Source organism: Coregonus lavaretus (assembly GCF_964263955.1).
Source record: "Coregonus lavaretus genome assembly, chromosome: 5".
Classification (NCBI taxonomy): Eukaryota; Metazoa; Chordata; class Actinopteri; order Salmoniformes; family Salmonidae; genus Coregonus; species Coregonus lavaretus.
Window position 1 is genome coordinate 48606408 of NC_139992.1, and position 17941 is coordinate 48624348.

At 44.2% G+C, this 17941-nt stretch overlaps 1 pseudogene across 1 annotated transcript in view; it reads left to right on the top strand.

Moving 5' to 3' along the window:
• The window catches only part of LOC311128873 (sodium- and chloride-dependent GABA transporter 2-like), a 23193-nt pseudogene extending 5722 nt beyond the window's left edge, over positions 1 to 17471 (top strand). Inside the window, exons 3-15 of the transcript in view lie at positions 856 to 997; positions 1377 to 1487; positions 1644 to 1688; positions 3141 to 3270; positions 3466 to 3600; positions 8118 to 8221; positions 10697 to 10821; positions 11395 to 11507; positions 11795 to 11932; positions 12124 to 12226; positions 14698 to 14801; positions 16340 to 16489; positions 16736 to 17471. The product of the transcript in view is annotated as a sodium- and chloride-dependent GABA transporter 2-like (transcript). The remainder of the gene's footprint in view (positions 1 to 855; positions 998 to 1376; positions 1488 to 1643; positions 1689 to 3140; positions 3271 to 3465; positions 3601 to 8117; positions 8222 to 10696; positions 10822 to 11394; positions 11508 to 11794; positions 11933 to 12123; positions 12227 to 14697; positions 14802 to 16339; positions 16490 to 16735) is intronic.
• The last annotated feature ends 470 nt before the right edge of the window (positions 17472 to 17941 follow it).

Consider the following 17941-nt stretch of genomic DNA (forward strand, 5'->3'; position numbering starts at 1 on the left):
AATTGTTCACAGCGATGGGGGCAGACATTTTGATCAAGAGAGACCTTTAGAAAATATGCACATTTTCTCTAACACTAAACATACAAATAGGTATTTTACAGTTATGAGGAAGGTGATATCTTATAGTTAGTCGTTTTATAATTAGATTATACTATATTTAGAAAGCATATGTCATTTCAAGCCTTATTCATACAGTTTTGTCGAATAGGAAATACATAATATAAGATATTTCATATTTTTATATTTGTATAATATTTGTACTGTGTACTTGAGCTTGTGTCTTCAAAAGTGACTACTCCTCAGCAATTTATAACTATTTTTACCAGAAAGGTGAGATTTTAACCTTTCTTGGAGTGTGCAGCATTACTAGTTACTGTTTATGGCCCTGTCATGATAAATAATTACTTTTGGAGATTACGTAGATTACATTTAGTTACATTTAACTGTTAACATGACTATCCATTATCTGTGTCCGGGAAACGGGCCCTATGACAGTCAGACAGGGATTCAAAGGTGTTGTTTCAGGCTAAATTCATGAGATGCTGCTGTATACAAAGACATTGATTAAAAACAAATATATTAGACTGTCATTTTCCAAATCTAACAGTAATTTGCTAGGTAGTAAGCAGGCTTTTGTTCCAGCCCAGTACTAAACACTCGCGATTCAACTTATCAGTCTCAATTAGATGTTTGTTTATTCAGGTATTGTAGTGCTGGGGCTGGACCAAAAGCCTGCACACCCTGTAGTTCCATGGTTCCAGATCCATGGTTTGACCACTGTGCTAAGTTACTAAGTTATTTAAAGAACGGTCACCTTATCAAGTGTTAACCTGACTTTACTTTTTCCATCTGCAGGAGTGGGAATTGCATCCCAAGTGATTGTGGCGTACTTGAACATCTATTACATAGTGGTGCTAGCCTGGGGTCTGTTCTACCTATTTCAACTCCTTCAGGAATCCACTGCCCTGGTCCACCTGTGACAACGAGTGGAATACTGGTACAGGAACTCAACACAGACACACACACAGGAGACATACACACACAGACACACACATACATAGACACAGACACACACACAGACACACACAGACACATAGATACACATGTGCACGTACCTACTTACGCCCACATACTCACTCACTCACTAATTCTCTCTCTCTCTCGCTCGCTCTTCTCGCTCTCTCGCTCTCTCGCTCGCTCTCTCGCTCTCTCGCTCGCTCTCTCGCTCTCTCGCTCTCTCTCTCTCTCTCTCGCTCTCTCTCTCTCTCTGTCTCTCTCTCTCTCTCTCTCTCTCTCTCTCTCTCTCTCTCTCTCTCTCTCTCTCTCTCTCTCTCTCTCTCTCTCTGTCTCTCTCTCTCGCTCTAACATTCTCACAGAGAACTGCCACAATTTTAGCACCATGTTCTTAAACCCACACTCTCCCAGTTGGACTCAGACTGGTCCTTCCTTCACAATCAGACTGACTATAATGACTACTACACGTTCAGGTAGGCCTCCTTATTGTACTTTGAAGATATCAGATACACTGGGTGTTGATGAGGTACAGTCATGCATACATTGAGATTACTGTATTGTACATCATATGGTTCCTTTAGCTATTTCTCACTGCTTATTCATTTGTTTACCCCCTCTTTCGCTTTCAGTAAGGAAACCATGTATATCACGTCTCCCGAGGAGGAGTTTTGGGCGTAAGTTTGAAACCAATGATAACCTCTGAAATACACACACGCACCAATGGTAACCTCTGAAATCCACCCCCACCCAACACACACATACTGATCAGGGGTTCACAGACTTCCCACACATAGGCTACTACAGTCCTACATTGCTACACTCCTACAGTGTAGATAAAACTGCTGAGGTCTCTTGGTAGAAGGCATATCATCATCAACAGAGCATTCCTCAATGATCCCATGACTAAAGCTACACCGACAGCGTGGATCTTCTTTATCAGTGGGGTGTGGAGTGATACTGATAGTGATGATGATGAGTCATGCTGACAGACAATATAGGGCCCGCCCAACGGCCCAGCAGCCCAGTAGAACACAGGGTAAGGGAAATTAGCCAATTACTGCCTGGAGAAAACCATAAAATGACCAATTACAGCGCTCAATATGGATTCCTTTGGGTTCAAGTTCCGTGTTGTTGTTTTTTTAGACTAGTCTTAAATGTAGGTGATTTCGTAAAAGGCCATGGTTCTTCCCACATGATACATTCCTGATGGTGTATCCAAGTTGTGCAGGATTGGGAAATGGGTTGAGAACAGCACTCTAAAGCATTTTCTTCTAAATGAGAACAATATGTGTCCTTTCTTCGGGTTTCAAAGTCTAAACTAAAGCCCTCTAAACTAAACTGGGTGAAATGGAACATCTGTATGTATCATGCTGATGCTATTTTATCTCTGTATTCGTGCAGAGACTCCATATGGAGACTATAAAGTTGGAAAAATAACATGTTTTTATGTCGGGTCGGCTGTCACTGTGAATTTGTATAGGTTAGATTTGTGTGGGGAGAGGATCTCTGAAATAAAACACCTTGTCTAAGATGGTATGTAGTACATAGAGGGTCATGGTAGGGTGTCTAACCTTACTCTGTTTGTGTGTGTGTGTGTGTGTGTGTGTGTGTGTGTGTGTTTGTGTGTGTGTGTGTGTGTATGTGTGTGTGTGCGTGCAACTTGATCTCATAGTTTCACTTCGGGCTTTGACCTAATTGGATGAACGTCGATTTGTGACCCATTAATTCCTTGTGGTTACTGGGTTAATTCCGCGTGGCTACAGGGTTAAACCCAAAACAACTCAAAGGGTTAAGTTTAGGTATTGATTCCAAATGGTTAAGGTTAGGGCTACGGTTTGGGGAAAGCATAAAACGAAATAATAATTTTAAAACATGGGCTGTTTCCATTTATTATCATCAAGTACTCTCCCTTCTTGCTAGACATTTGTGAACTGCCGTGGTGCAATGGTCTAAGCAGCACGCCCTGGTTCTGAGCATCTTACTGCCTGGTGTGTGTGTGTGCATTTAAGTGTGTGTGCATTCATGTGTGTGTGTGTGTGTGTGTGTGTGTGTGTATGTGTTTATGTGTGTGTGTGTGTGTGTGTGTGTGTGTGTGCTTGCATATGTGTGTGTGTGGTGTTCCCCAGTCGTCGGGTGTTGAGGACGTCAGATAATGTGTCTCTGGGAGCTGTGCATTGGGACCTGGCTCTCTGTCTGCTGCTGGCCTGGATCATCTGCTACTTCTGCATCTGGAAGGGAGTCAAATCTACAGGCAAGGTGAGCCCATACAGACCAAAACAACAGGATCAAATTCATTAGGGCACACCGCAGCAAAACGTGTTGCAAGGGAAAACTAAAATGAGTGTTTCTTGTTGGCCAAGTCCAGATAGTCCCTCCGTGTTTCAGTATGTACAATCTCTTTGTGTGTCTGTGTGTCTGTCTGCTCAAGTGTATCTTCATGTGTGACCACAGGTGGTGTACTTCACAGCAACGTTCCCCTACCTGATGCTCTTCATCCTGTTTATCCGGGGTGTGACTCTACCAGGGGCTGGGGAGGGCCTAAAGTACTATCTTTGGCCTCAAATGGACAAGATCTTGGAACCTGGGGTAAGACTGATGGGACACGGGGGAAGACCTGGTATAATAACAATGCGTAAGAACTTAGTTTTGACTAGGACAGAACTGTTAGTTGTAGGGAATAAAGAGGGTAGTAGGGAGTAAAGATGGTAGTAGGGAGTAAAGATGGTAGTATGGGGTGAAGATGGTAGTAGGGAGTAAAGATGGTAGTAGGGAGGAAAGATGGTAGTAGGGAGTGAAGATGGTAGTAGGGAGGAAAGATGGTAGTAGGGAGGAAAGAGGGTAGTAGGGAGTAAAGATGGTAGTAGGAAGGAAATATGGTAGTAGGGAGTAAAGATGGTAGTAGGGAGTAAAGATGGTAGTAGTGAGTAAAGATGGTAGTAGGGAGTAAAGATGGTAGTAGGGAGGAAAGATGGTAGTAGGGAGTGAAGATGGTAGTAGGGAGGAAAGATGTTAGTAGGGAGTAAAGATGGTAGTAGGGAGGAAAGATGGTAGTAGGGAGGAAAGATGGTAGTAGGGAGTAAAGATGGTAGTAGGAAGGAAAGATGGTAGTAGGGAGTAAAGATGGTAGTAGGGGGTAAAGATGGTAGTAGGGAGGAAAGAGGGTAGTAGGGAGAAAATATGGTAGTAGGGAGGAAAGATGGTAGTAGGGAGTAAAGATGGTAGTAGGGAGTAAAGATGGTAGTAGGGAGTAAAGATGGTAGTAGGGACTAAAGATGGTAGTAGGGAGTAAAGATGGTAGTAGGGAGTGAAGATGGTAGTAGGGTGTAAAGATGGTAGTAGGGAGTAAAGATGGTAGTGGGGAGTGAAGATGATAGTAGGGAGGAAAGATGGTAGTAGGGAGTAAAGATGGTAGTAGGGAGTAAAGATGGTAGTAGGGAGTAAAGATGGTAGTAGGGAGTAAATATGGTAGTAGGGAGGAAAGAGGGTAGTAGGGAGAAAATATGGTAGTAGGGAGTAAAGATGGTAGTAGGGAGTAAAGATGGTAGTAGGGAGTAAAATGGTAGTAGGGAGTAAAAATGGTAGTAGGGAGTAAAGATGGTAGTAGGGAGTAAAGATGGTAGTAGGGACTAAAGATGGTAGTAGGGACTAAAGATAGTTGTAGGGAGTAAAGATGGTAGTAGGGAGGAAAGAGGGTAGTAGGGAGAAAATATGGTAGTAGGGAGGAAAGATGGTAGTAGGGAGTAAAGATGGTAGTAGGGAGTAAAGATGGTAGTAGGGAGTAAAGATGGTAGTAGGGACTAAAGATGGTAGTAGGGAGGTAAAGATCGTAGTAGGGAGTGAAGATGGTAGTAGGGAGTAAAGATGGTAGTAGGGAGTAAAGATGGTAGTGGGGAGTGAAGATGGCAGAAGGGAGAAAATATGGTAGTAGGGAGTAAAGATGGTAGTAGGGAGTAAATATGGTAGTAGGGAGTAAAGATGGTAGTAGGGAGTAAAGATGGTAGTAGGGAGTAAAATGGTAGGAGGGACTAAAAATGGTAGTAGGGAGTAAAAATGGTAGTAGGGAGTAAAGATGGTAGTAGGGAGTAAAGATGGTAGTAGGGACTAAAGATAGTAGTAGGGAGTAAAGATGATAGTAGGGAGGAAAGATGGTAGTAGGGAGGAAAGATGGTAGTAGGGAGTAAAGATGGTAGTAGGGAGTAAAGATGGTAGTAGGGATAATATGGTAGTAGGGAGTAAAGATGGTGGTAGGGAGGAAAGATGGTAGTAGGGAGTGAAGATGGTAGTAGGGAGTAAAGATGGTAGTAGGGAGTAAAGATGGTAGTGGGGAGTGAAGATGGCAGAAGGGAGAAAATATGGTAGTAGGGAGTAAAGATGGTAGTAGGGAGTAAATATGGTAGTAGGGAGTAAAGATGGTAGTAGGGAGTAAAGATGGTAGTAGGGAGTAAAATGGTAGGAGGGACTAAAAATGGTAGTAGGGAGTAAAAATGGTAGTAGGGAGTAAAGATGGTAGTAGGGAGTAAAGATGGTAGTAGGGACTAAAGATAGTAGTAGGGAGTAAAGATGATAGTAGGGAGGAAAGATGGTAGTAGGGAGGAAAGATGGTAGTAGGGAGTAAAGATGGTAGTAGGGAGTAAAGATGGTAGTAGGGATAATATGGTAGTAGGGAGTAAAGATGGTGGTAGGGAGGAAAGATGGTAGTAGGGAGTAAAGATGGTAGTAGGGAGGAAAAATGGTAGTAGGGAGGAAATATGGTAGTAGGGAGGAAAGATGGTAGTAGGGAGTGAAGATGGTAGTAGGGAGGAAAGATGGTAGTAGGGAGGAAAGATGGTAGTAGGGAGTGAAGGTGGCAGTAGGGAGTGAAGATGGTAGACGCTGTTTCCTCTACTATGTTCTCTAGCAGTGGCTCTCTCTCTTCCTCTGCTCACAATGCCAAAGCGGAACTGGGGTGTTAGCAAGAAAAGCAAACCAAGACCCTTTAAAGTTAAGCAGTAACCCCAACACACCATAACATCAACACACAGTAACAATAACACCATCCTCCCGGAGCAGGATGAAGTTGCCCCTAGAAGCTGATCTTGGGTCAGTTTTGTATTTTCCCCACTCATTCATTTAAGATACTCTTTGGTCGTAGTCCAATGATAGAAGTCTCACAAGCGTCAATGGCAACGCTCAAACACTCGGGCATCCAGACGATTTCTCCAGGTGCCAGAGAGTCCCACAAAATAGACATTATTTGGTATGGATTACCTTAGTACAGCTTGGCATGTGACATGATGGCTTCTGGGGTCCGGTGTCGCGGTCCCCGGAGAGGTCAAGCCTCGTTTCAGGGGTCAACTATCCTCCAACTTTGCTTCCTGTTGTGTGGGGCTCGTCGGATTGGGAGGAGGCTCAAAAAGGGTGTTGACTGCGGTAAAGTGAAGCCTGCTGGGTATTTGGGCAGTGTCATGAGCTGTTGTGAGTTTGTTTCTTTGTATCATATTTCAACCAGTCTATTTTAAAAGGAAACGTGCTGTTTATCCGTAGTGAGAGCAAGACGCCAACATTGGGGAGGAGGAATAATATTATGTTAATTAACTTTATGGCTAAAGCACTGATTCTCAAACAACTAAATGACTGTACAACAGCATCTTTCTAAGTATCCCAGCAAACATGCGCCAAGAAAGATGTGTCGTATCATCTGCGGAAAAAAGGATAGTCACCAACCCAACAACTTCAAGATCACAGGTGTAGTGTGTGAGAAAAGTCGCTTAAGCAATTACAGACCTGGGGGAGGATTGAGAGGACGGGGGCGCTGGCGTGGGAATCCTTAGCGACTTCGACTGGAACGATGGCCAAATAAATACACTTCAGGGTCCGGTTGATGATCGGTTATGTAACCCTGTGTCCCGGCACAGCTGAAGAACAGACCCGGGAAAAAACGTGTGTTCGCTAGCATGCAATGTGTTTTATTTTGGATTTGGAGAAGAAGTCTGGAATGAGGGTTGTGTACTAGTTTAGTGGTCTGTGTATAGACAGATAGAATAGGTTTAGGGGCCTGTGTATAGACAGAGAGAAGAGGTTTAGGGGTCTGTGTATAGACAGAGAGAAGAGGTTTAGGGGTCTGTGTATAGACAGAGAGAAGATGTTTAGGGGTCTGTGTATAGACAGAGAGAAGATGTTTAGGGGTCTGTGTATAGACAGAGAGAAGATGTTTAGGGGTCTGTGTATAGACAGAGAGAAGAGGTTTAGGGGTCTGTGTATGGACAGAGAAAGGAGAAATGAAGGGGCCCATCCCAGCTGGCTGTGATAGTATGTGGTGTATACTGGATGGATAATGGACTGGGTAATTGGGCAGACTGCAGGCCTCCCAGGCCCAATCGCCCTCCTGCTAACGCTAACCAGATGCTGCTATGACTGGGTCTGCTGAGGGTCTGCTGATGGGGTTGATGCTGTCAACACACACACATAGGAAGTGCAAGCAGACACAGGCAGCCACGCATGCACACACACACGCGCACATAAACGGACACACAGATGGGTGTTGGCCTGAGAAAGACAGAAGAGAGCCCTGATTATTGGCATTAGACAAACCTGATGTTACACAGGTTGTAGTTGATTGTTGTCAGCCTTGACAGAGCAATTTATCCTATGTTTTATGGCTCTACATGATGCATTTGATGACAACCACATGGGTTTGACAGTTTTTTGTTTTCTTTAATGGTGTGAAAGTAGCTGAACATGTGGCAGTAAACTGGGAATTCTTTTATCCTGTACTCTGCCCCCCTCTTTCTCTCCTCCCTATCTCCATCCCTCTCACTCTCTTTCCTACCTCCCTCCTTCCCTCTCCTCTCTCCTTCCTCCATCCCTCTCACTCTCTTTCCTATGTCCCTCCTTCCCTCTCCTCTCTCCTCCCTCCATCTCTCTCTCTCCCCCTCTCTTTCCCTGCATACCTCCCCCTCTCTCTCCCTCTCTCCTTGCCTCTCTCTCTCTTCTCCCTTCCTCAATACCTACCCCCTCTCTCTCTCTCCTCCGTTCCTCCATCCCTCTCCCTCCCTCCATCCATCCCTCTCACTCTCTCTAACTCCATCCCTCCATCCCTCTCCCCCCTCTCCCTCTCTCTCTAGGTGTGGCGTGATGCAGGGACCCAGGTGTTTTTCTCCTACGCTGTGTGTCAGGGTGTCCTCACCTCTCTGGGCAGCTACAACAAGTACAACAATGACTGTTACAAGTCAGTGTCACACATCACAGCACACAGCTTTCCTGTCAAAACTCTATTTGAATGATTAAATACGTCAAATATTTTCAAATACTTCAGCTGTGCTTGATTTAGTTTACGCTTTACGATAAGAACCAATGGAATAGTCTCAAAAGTGCAAAACTGCACACAGCTTTTCTTTCAAAACGGTATCCTCTCACATTGATTTAGAGTAGCATACTAGGTCCCTCTATCCTCTCACATTGATTTAGAGTAGCATACTAGGTCCTTCTATCCTCTCACATTGATTTAGAGTAGCATGCTAGGTCCTTCTATCCTCTCACATTGATTTAGAGTAGCATGCTAGGTCCCTCTATCCTCTCACATTGATTTAGAGTAGCATGCTAGGTCATTCTATCCTCTCACATTGATTTAGAGTAGCATGCTAGGTCCCTCTATCCTCTCACATTGATTTAGAGTAGCATGCTAGGTCCCTCTATCCTCTCACATTGATTTAGAGTAGCATGCTAGGTCCCTCTATCCTCTCACATTGATTTAGAGTAGCATGCTAGGTCCCTCTATCCTCTCACATTGATTTAGAGTAGCATGCTAGGTCCCTCTATCCTCTCACATTGATTTAGAGTGGCATGCTAGGTCCCTATTGTCGTTATTTGAGTTGGATCACCCAGACCTGGGTCAAACACATAATTATGCCACATGTTTTCCAACACTTGAGCTGTGCTTGATGTAGTTTGCTGTGTACAATAGAACCAATGGAATAGTCCCAAAAGTGCAAACATGCTAAATCAAGCGCACCTCAAATACCTTCAACTGTTTCGTTCGAGCTAATATAGCTAAAATGACACTGGTAAATGTAAATTGATAATTCGTTCATTGTTCTCATGTGAGGTGGAATAAGCAAACACTGTACAGTCGTGGTCAAAAGTTTTGAGAATGACACAAGTATTGTTCTTCACAAAGTTTGCTGCTTCAGTGTTTTTAGATATTTTTGTCAAATGTTACAATGGAATACTGAAGTATAATTACAAGCATTCCATAAGTGTCAAAGGCTTTTATTGACAATTACATTAAGTTTATGCAAAGAGTCAATATTTGCAGTGTTTTTCAAGACCTCTGCAATCCACCCTGGCATGCTGTCAATTAACTTCTGGGCCACATCCTGACTGATGGCAGTCCATTCTTGCATAATCAATGCTTGGAGTTTGTCAGAATTTGTGGGTTTTTGTTTGTCCACCCGCCTCTTGAGGATTGACCACAAGTTCTCAATGGGATTAAGGTCTGGGGAGTTTCCTGGCCATGGACCCAAAATGTCGATGTTTTGTTCCCGGAGCCACTTAGTTATCGCTTTTGCCTTATGGCAAGGTGCTCCATCATGCTGGAAAAGGCATTGTTCATCACTAAACTGTTCTTGAATGGTTGGGAGAGCTTGCTCTCGGAGGATGTGTTGGTACCATTCTTTATTCATGGCTGTGTTCTTAGGCAAAATTATGAGTGAGCCCACTCCCTTGGCTGAGAAGCAACCCCACACATGAATGGTCTCAGGATGCTTTGCTGTTGGCATGACACAGGACTGATGGTAGCGCTCACCTTGTCTTCTCCGGACAAGCTTTTTTCCGGATACCCCAAACAATCGGAAAGGGGATTCATCAGAGAAAATGACTTTACCCCAGTCCTCAGCAGTCCAATCCCTGTACCTTTTGCAGAATATCAGTCTGTCCCTGATGTTTTTTCCTGGAGAGAAGTGGCTTCCTCGCTGCCCTTCTTGACACCAGGCCATCCTCCAAAAGACTTTGCCTCACTGTGCGTCCAGATGCACTCACACCTGCCTGCTGCCATTCCTGAGCAAGCTCTGCACTGGTGGTGCCCCGATCCTGCAGCTGAATCAACTTTAGGAGACGGTCCTGGCGCTTGCTGGACTTTCTTGGGCGCCCTGAAGCCTTCTTCACAACAATTTAACCTCTCTCCTTGAAGTTCTTGATGATCCGATAAATGGTTGATTTAGGTGCAATCTTACTAGCAGCAATATCCTTGCCTGTGAAGCCCTTTTTGTGCAAAGCAATGATGACGGCACGTGTTTCCTTGCAGGTAACCATGGTTAACAGAGGAAGAACAATTATTTCAAGCACCACCCTCCTTTTAAAGCTTCCAGTCTGTTATTCTAACTCAATCAGCATGACAGAGTGATCTCCAGCCTTGTCCTCGTCAACACTCTCACCTGTGTTAACAATAGAATCACTGACATGATGTCAGCTGGTCCTTTTGTGGCAAGGCTAAAATGCAGTGGAAATGTTTTTTTGGGATTAAGTTCATTTTCATGGCAAATTAATTGCAATTCATCTGATCACTCTTCATAACATTCTGGAGTATATGCAAATTGCCATCATAAAAACTGAGGCAGCAGACTTTGTGAAAATTAATATTTGTGTCATTCTCAAAACTTGACCACGACTGTATGATTGTGACTTGACACACCTTGTTGTGTTCCAGGGATTGCGTGGCACTCTGCATTCTCAACAGTGCCACCAGCATCTTCGCTGGATTTGCCGTCTTCTCCGTACTGGGATTCATGGCTCACTCACTCAACGTGGACATGAATGAAGTCGTTAAAGGAGGCAGGCCCCTTTCCTCCACATCCCCCTCTTCTTTCTCCTCCTTCCTCGTCTTCATCCCTTTCTCACATTCCTCACTGCAGCGGTCAAGTTGATATAGAATGACATTCATTCATTTCTGTTAGATATTGTGTGAAGCTCGGTTCTCCAACTCCGGTCCTAAAGATGTACTGGGTGTGCAAGTGTTTGTTCCAGCCCAGCACAGACATATTTGATCAAACAAATTGTGGTCCAGAACTGAAGACTATAATTAGTTGATGTGAAATAAGTATGTTAGTGCTGGGGTGGAACAAGAGCCAACACTCCCAGTATCTCTCCCAGTAGAGACAGAGAAACCTGTGCTATAGGTACGATACTGCTCACGGTCGTAACCAATAATGGCCACAAGAGGGCACTTTAGCCCAATGCACCATATTTACCATAAAACCTCTATCTCAACTGGTCTCCTCCACACAGCATTAAACCAACACATCAACAGCAATTCCATACTGTATTTCTCAGTCCAGTGATATTTACCTGCAAAGACTAATAAAAGAATGTGTGTGTGTGTGTGTGTGTCTGGGCTGTTTCCTACAGGACCTGGTCTAGCTTTTATCGCCTATCCCAAAGCCGTGTCCCTGATAGCAGGGGCCCAGTTCTGGGCTGTCCTCTTCTTTCTTATGGTCATCTTACTGGGCCTGGACAGCCAGGTACTGTACAGGTACATGTTGGTGTGTGTGTGTGTGTATGTGTGTGTGTGTGTGTATGTATGTGTGTGTGTGTATGTGTGTGTGTGTGTATGTGTGTGTGTATGTGTGTGTGTGTGTGTGCGTGTGTGTGTCTATGTGTCTGTGTGTGTGCAACAGTGCAAGTGTGTGTTTGATAGAGTTGTATTTTGTTTATTAAGCTTAAATCAGTTAATGTGTCATTTTCAGTTGACAGGATACATCTTTGTGCATGTGTGTGTTGTAAACATGTTGTGTGTGTTCCCTCCCAGTTTGTGTGTGTAGAGAGCTTGGCCACATCCATCACTGACATGTTCCCTGGTGTACTGCGGAGGCCTGGCCGGAGAGAGATCTTAGTACTAGTCATCGCTGTAGTCTGCTTCCTACTGGGCCTGCCTCTCATCACTGAGGTAGGAGAGAGGAGGGGAAGATGGAAGGAGATAGGGAGTGGTAGAAGACAGAGATATAGAGGGTGGGAGACAGAGAAAAATAGAGATGGAGGGAGGGAGAGTAAACTCTTCAATAGCAATAGGAACATCAAATCTGATGAAAAAGTTCAAAGTTTACCTCTGACATCCATGTCCATCTGTCCGTCCATCAGAATGGGATAGTCCTCTTTCAGTTGATTGACTCGTACGGTCCCAGTGGGACCAGTCTGCTGTTCATTGCCTGTTTTGAGTGCATCGCTGTCGCCTGGGTCTACGGTGAGTGACGTCACTACAAACATGATTGTACCGACTATGTTTACTGTAGTAACTGTTCTAAGACTCCAGTCACTCCAGTCACCCAAGTCATAGACTGTTCTCTCTGTTAGCGCACGGCAAGCGGTACCGGAGCGCCAAGTCTAGGTCCAAAAGGCTCCTTCACAGCTTCTACCCCGAAGCCATAAGACTGCTGAACAATTAATCAAATGGCCACCCGGACTATTTGACTATTTACCCCTTTTGTTTTTACACTGCTGCTACTCGCTGTTTATTATCTATGCATAGTCACTTTGTACAAATTACCTCGACTAACCTGTACCCCCGCACATTGACTCGGTACCAGTACCCCCTGTATACAGTGGGGAAAAAAAGTATTTAGTCAGCCACCAATTGTGCAAGTTCTCCCACTTAAAAAGATGAGAGAGGCCTGTAATTTTCATCATAGGTACACGTCAACTATGACAGACAAAATGAGAAAAAAAAATCCAGAAAATCACATATGGTGGAAAATAAGTATTTGGTCAATAACAAAAGTTTCTCAATACTTTGTTTTATACCCTTTGTTGGCAATGACACAGGTCAAACGTTTTCTGTAAGTCTTTACAAGGTTTTCACACACTGTTGCTGGTATTTTGGCCAATTCCTCCATGCAGATCTCCTCTAGAGCAGTGATGTTTTGGGGCTGTCGCTGGGCAACACGGACTTTCAACTCCCTCCAAAGATTTTCTATGGGGTTGAGATCTGGAGCCTGGCTAGGCCACTCCAGGACCTTGAAATGCTTCTTACGAAGCCACTCCTTTGTTGCCCGGGCGGTGTGTTTGGGATCATTGTCATGCTGAAAGACCCAGCCACGTTTCATCTTCAATGCCCTTGCTGATGGAAGGAGGTTTTCACTCAAAATCTCACGATACATGGCCCCATTCATTCTTTCCTTTACACGGATCAGTCGTCCTGGTCCCTTTGCAGAAAAACAGCCCCAAAGCATGATGTTTCCACCCCCATGCTTCACAGTAGGTATGGTGTTCTTTGGATGCAACTCAGCATTCTTTGTCCTCCAAACACGACGAGTTGAGTTTTTACCAAAAAGTTATATTTTGGTTTCATCTGACCATATGACATTCTCCCAATCCTCTTCTGGGTCATCCAAATGCACTCTAGCAAACTTCAGACGGGCCTGGACATGTACTGGCTTAAGCAGAGGGACACGTCTGGCACTGCAGGATTTGAGTCCCTGGCGGCGTAGTGTGTTACTGATGGTAGGCTTTGTTACTTTGGTCCCAACTCTCTGCAGGTCATTCACTAGGTCCCCCCGTGTGGTTCTGGGATTTCTGCTCACCGTTCTTGTGATCATTTTGACCCCACAGGGTGAGATCTTGCGTGGAGCCCCAGATCGAGGGAGATTATCAGTGGTCTTGTATGTCTTCCATTTCCTAATAATTGCTCCCACAGTTGATTTCTTCAAACCAAGCTGCTTACCTATTGCAGATTCATTCTTCCCAGCCTGGTGCAGGTCTACAATTTTGTTTCTGGTGTCCTTTGACAGCTCTTTGGTCTTGGCCATAATGGAGTTTGGAGTGTGACTGTTTGAGGTTGTGAACAGGTGTCTTTTATACTGATAACAAGTTCAAACAGGTGCCATAAATACAGGTAACGAGTGGAGGACAGAGGAGCCTCTTAAAGAAGAAGTTACAGGTCTGTGAGAGCCAGAAATCTTGCTTTTTTGTAGGTGACCAAATACTTATTTTCCACCATAATATGCAAATAAATTCATAAAAAATCCTACAATGTGATTTTCTGGATTTTTTTTTCTGGATTTTTTTTGTCATAGTTGACGTGTACCTATGATGAAAAGTATAGGCCTCTCTCATCTTTTTAAGTGGGAGAACTTGCACAATTGGTGGCTGACTAAATACTTTTTTCCCCCACTGTATAGCCTCGTTATTGTTATTTTATTGTGTTACTTTTTATTGTATTTTTTACTTTATTTTATTTAGTAAATATTTTCTTAACTCTATTTTTTGAACTTCATTTTTGGTTAAGGGCTTGTGAGTAAGCATTTCACCTGTTGTATTCGGCGCATGTGACAAATATTTGTGTATTATTTTAATCGTTAAAGTGAATCTATACTCTAAGGGCCAGTTTCCTGGACCCAGATAAAGTCCTGGACCAAAATGCTATTTATAGGAATATTCTCCATTGGGCTTTTTAGTCCAGGACTACAATGGGTCTAAGGACAGTCACAACCAGTAACAACATGTCCATCTCTGTCCATAAAGTTTTCCATACATTCACAGTAACATTAAGTCTAAATTGAAGTTCCATTGCCAATCTACAAGGGAAGGGAAGTGGGGACACATAGTAGACCACTGTGTCTCAACATGTTTTCAAGGGGGGACCCATGTGAGTGTTTCTATCAAAACGAAGAGATGGATCTCGACTAAAAAATTAAGTGTGGATGGATTGGCTTGCAGGTGCGAACCGTTTCCTTGACAACATTGAAGACATGATAGGCTACCATCCTTTCCCTTCGGTGCTGAAGTACTGCTGGTTGTTTGTGACACCACTCATCTGTGGGGTGAGTAAGACAGACACCTGTACTGCCTCTCTCTCTCTCTCTCTCTCTCTCTCTCTCTCTCTCTCTCTCTCTCTCTATTCATCTTTCTCTCTGCGTCTTTCTTTATGCTCATGTTGTTCTCTTTCTTTCTTCGTCTCTCCCCTGCTTTCTTGCACCTCTTTGCTCTCTCTCTCTCTCTCTCTCTCTCTCTCCCTCTCTCTCTCTTCCTCCCCCCTCTCTCTCCCCCCCTCTCTCTCTCTCTCTCTCTCTCTCTCTCTCTCTCTCTCTCTCTCTCTCTCTCTCTCTCTCTCTCTCTCTCTCTATTCATCTTTCTCTCTGCGTCTTTCTTTATGCTCATGTTGTTCTCTTTCTTTCTTCGTCTCTCCCCTGCTTTCTTGCACCTCTTTGCTCTCTCTCTCTCTCTCTCTCTCTCTCTCTCTCCCTCTCTCTCTCTTCCTCCCCCTCTCTCCCTCCCTCTCTCTCTCCCTCTCTCTCTCTCTCTCTCTCTCTCTCTCTCTCTCTCTCTCTCTCTCCCTCCCTCTCTCTCGCTCTCTCCCTCCCCCTCTCTCCCTCTCTCTCCCTCCATCTATCTCTCTCTCTCAATTCAACTAAATTCAAAGGGCTTTATTGGCATGGGAAACAATGTTTACATTGCCAAAGCAAGTGAAATAGATAATAAACAAAAGTGAAATAAACAATCAAAAATACACCATCCAAAGTGTAATTAAAAATTAACAGTAAACATTACACTCACAAGTTTCAAAGGAATAGACATGTCAAATATCATATTATGGCTATGTACAGTGTTATAATCTCTCTCTCTCACTGTTTCTCTCTACATCTGTCTTTATCTTAATGTTTCCTGTCTGTCCCTCGTGGTCTGTCTCTCCCTCGTAGTCTCTCTCTCCCTCGTAGTCACTTTCTCCCTTGTGGTCTGTCTCTCCCTCGTGATCTCTCTCTCCCTCGTGGTCTCTCCCTCGTGGTCTCGCTCTCCCTCCTGGTCTCTCTCTCCCTCGTGGTCTCTGTCTCCCTCATGGTCTGTCTCTCCTTCGTGGTCTCTCTCTCCCTCGTGGTCTGTCCCTTGTGGTCTCTCTCTCCATCGTGGTCTGTCTCCCCCTTGTGGTCTCTCTTTCCCTCATGGTCTCTCTCTCCCCCGTGGTCTGTCTCTCCCTCGTGATCTCACTCTCCCTTGTGGTCTCACTCTCCCTCGTGGTCTCTCTCTCCCTCCCTCTTTCTTCTAACTTTGCATCAAAACACCCATACATTCCTTCTATCCACAAATGAATAGCAACTTACATTTGTTGATCACTATCTTTCTAATACCCTTTTCACACTATCGAGCCAAACTAAGCCGAGCCATGCCGAGCCGTACTGGAATGGCCTGGGTACGCATCACCCAGTTGCTGGAGCTATGCTGTAAAGCACAATGAGCACAATGTGAAAATACAATTTTCAAGCCAGGACAGTACAGTTCAGGCTGGCCCTATAGTGGGAATCAGGTTTAAGTCGACAGTATCCAAGGCTAAACTTCACCTCCAACTCTTCCTGGTTCTCCTCAGATCACCCTGGCGTATGACACACTGACCAGTTCATCAATCAATCTAAATCTAGACTACGTACCTGGGCCCTGGGCCTCCCGAGTGGCCTGTCTCCTCATCCTCACCCCCCTGATGTGTATCCCTGTCTACATTCTGCTGTGTCTGTGGAGGGTGAGTGTCTATACCTCACCTAGCGTCACTCCATCATCACCCACCAGGCACCAACTGGGTGTCTACTCATAGCTGTGTGTTGGTTTAGGGGTGGGTGGGGGGAGGTGTGTGTGTATACATTTTAATATCTGTGTGTGTGTGTGTGTGTGTGTGTGTGTGTGTGTGTGTGTGTGTGCGTGTGGGTGTGTTCAGGAATGTGTGAATTGTGGTGTTTCTTCAGTGTTTTGAACATGTCCTTCCTCTCAGAATCCTACAGGGATGACCACTCCGTCCAGTGACCTGCGCCAGGCACGGCCACATGAACCTAGACTCACTGTGTGTGACCATGTCATCATCAAGGGACAAGAGAAACCCCCCAGGATCGCAGGGGAGCAGGATGAGAAGCTGGCCATGGAGGAGAGCAGTGGCGTTTAGTGTTGATGACATCATAGAACCTCGACCATCAGGGTGCCGGACTGCCGGGTTGGTCTATGCAGGGATACCATGAAAGTCTGGGTCGTATTCATTATGGCGGCAGGTAGCCTAGCGGTTAAGAGTGTTGGGCCAGTAACCGAAATCTCCTAGCCGACTAGGTAAACATCTGATATGCCCTTGAGCATGGCACTTAACTATAATTGCTCCTGTAAGTTGCTTTGGATAAAAATGTCAGCAAAATAACTAAAATGTAAAAAAATTGGCACCAAATGGAAGAAAACGGACTGAAAAAGGAGGGACTACCTGAACTTGTTAAAAACATAACAAAATATAATTTTCTATTAAAGAACTGACCAGACTGAACGGCAGATCCAGTACGGCAAAGTCAACACAAACAAAAACAAATGGATGACATTACAGATGCATCAGTATGAAAAAGTATGAAAATGTATGTACTCAATAACTGTAAGTCGTTCTGGATAAGAGCGTCTGCTAAATGACTAAAATGTAAAAATGTAAATCATGCTACAAATGTTTACACCTGCTCTTGAATATTCAGAGGTGTTTTATCTCTGTTGTCTCTGTTATTGTTTACATTTCCTCTTGGATTGTTATTTTGTTTACCATTTGATAGCCTACTCAAGAACCCTTTCATATACACCACCGGTCAAAAGTTTTAGAACAACGTTTTTTCTTTATTTTTACTATTTTCTACATTGTAGAATAATAGTGAAGACATCAAAACTATGAAATAACACAAATGGAATCATGTAGTAACCAAAAAAGTGTTAAACATATCAAAATGTATTTTATATTTGAGATTCTTCAAATAGCCATCCTTTGCCTTGATGACAGCTTTGCACACTCTTGGCATTCTCTCAACCAGCTTCATCTGTAATGCTTTCACAACAGTCTTGAAGGAGTTCCCAAATATGCTGAGCACTTGTTGGCTGCTTTTCCTTCACTCTGCGGTCCGACTCATCCCAAACCATCTCAATTTGGTTGAGGTCGGGGGATTGTGGAGGCCAAGTCATCTGA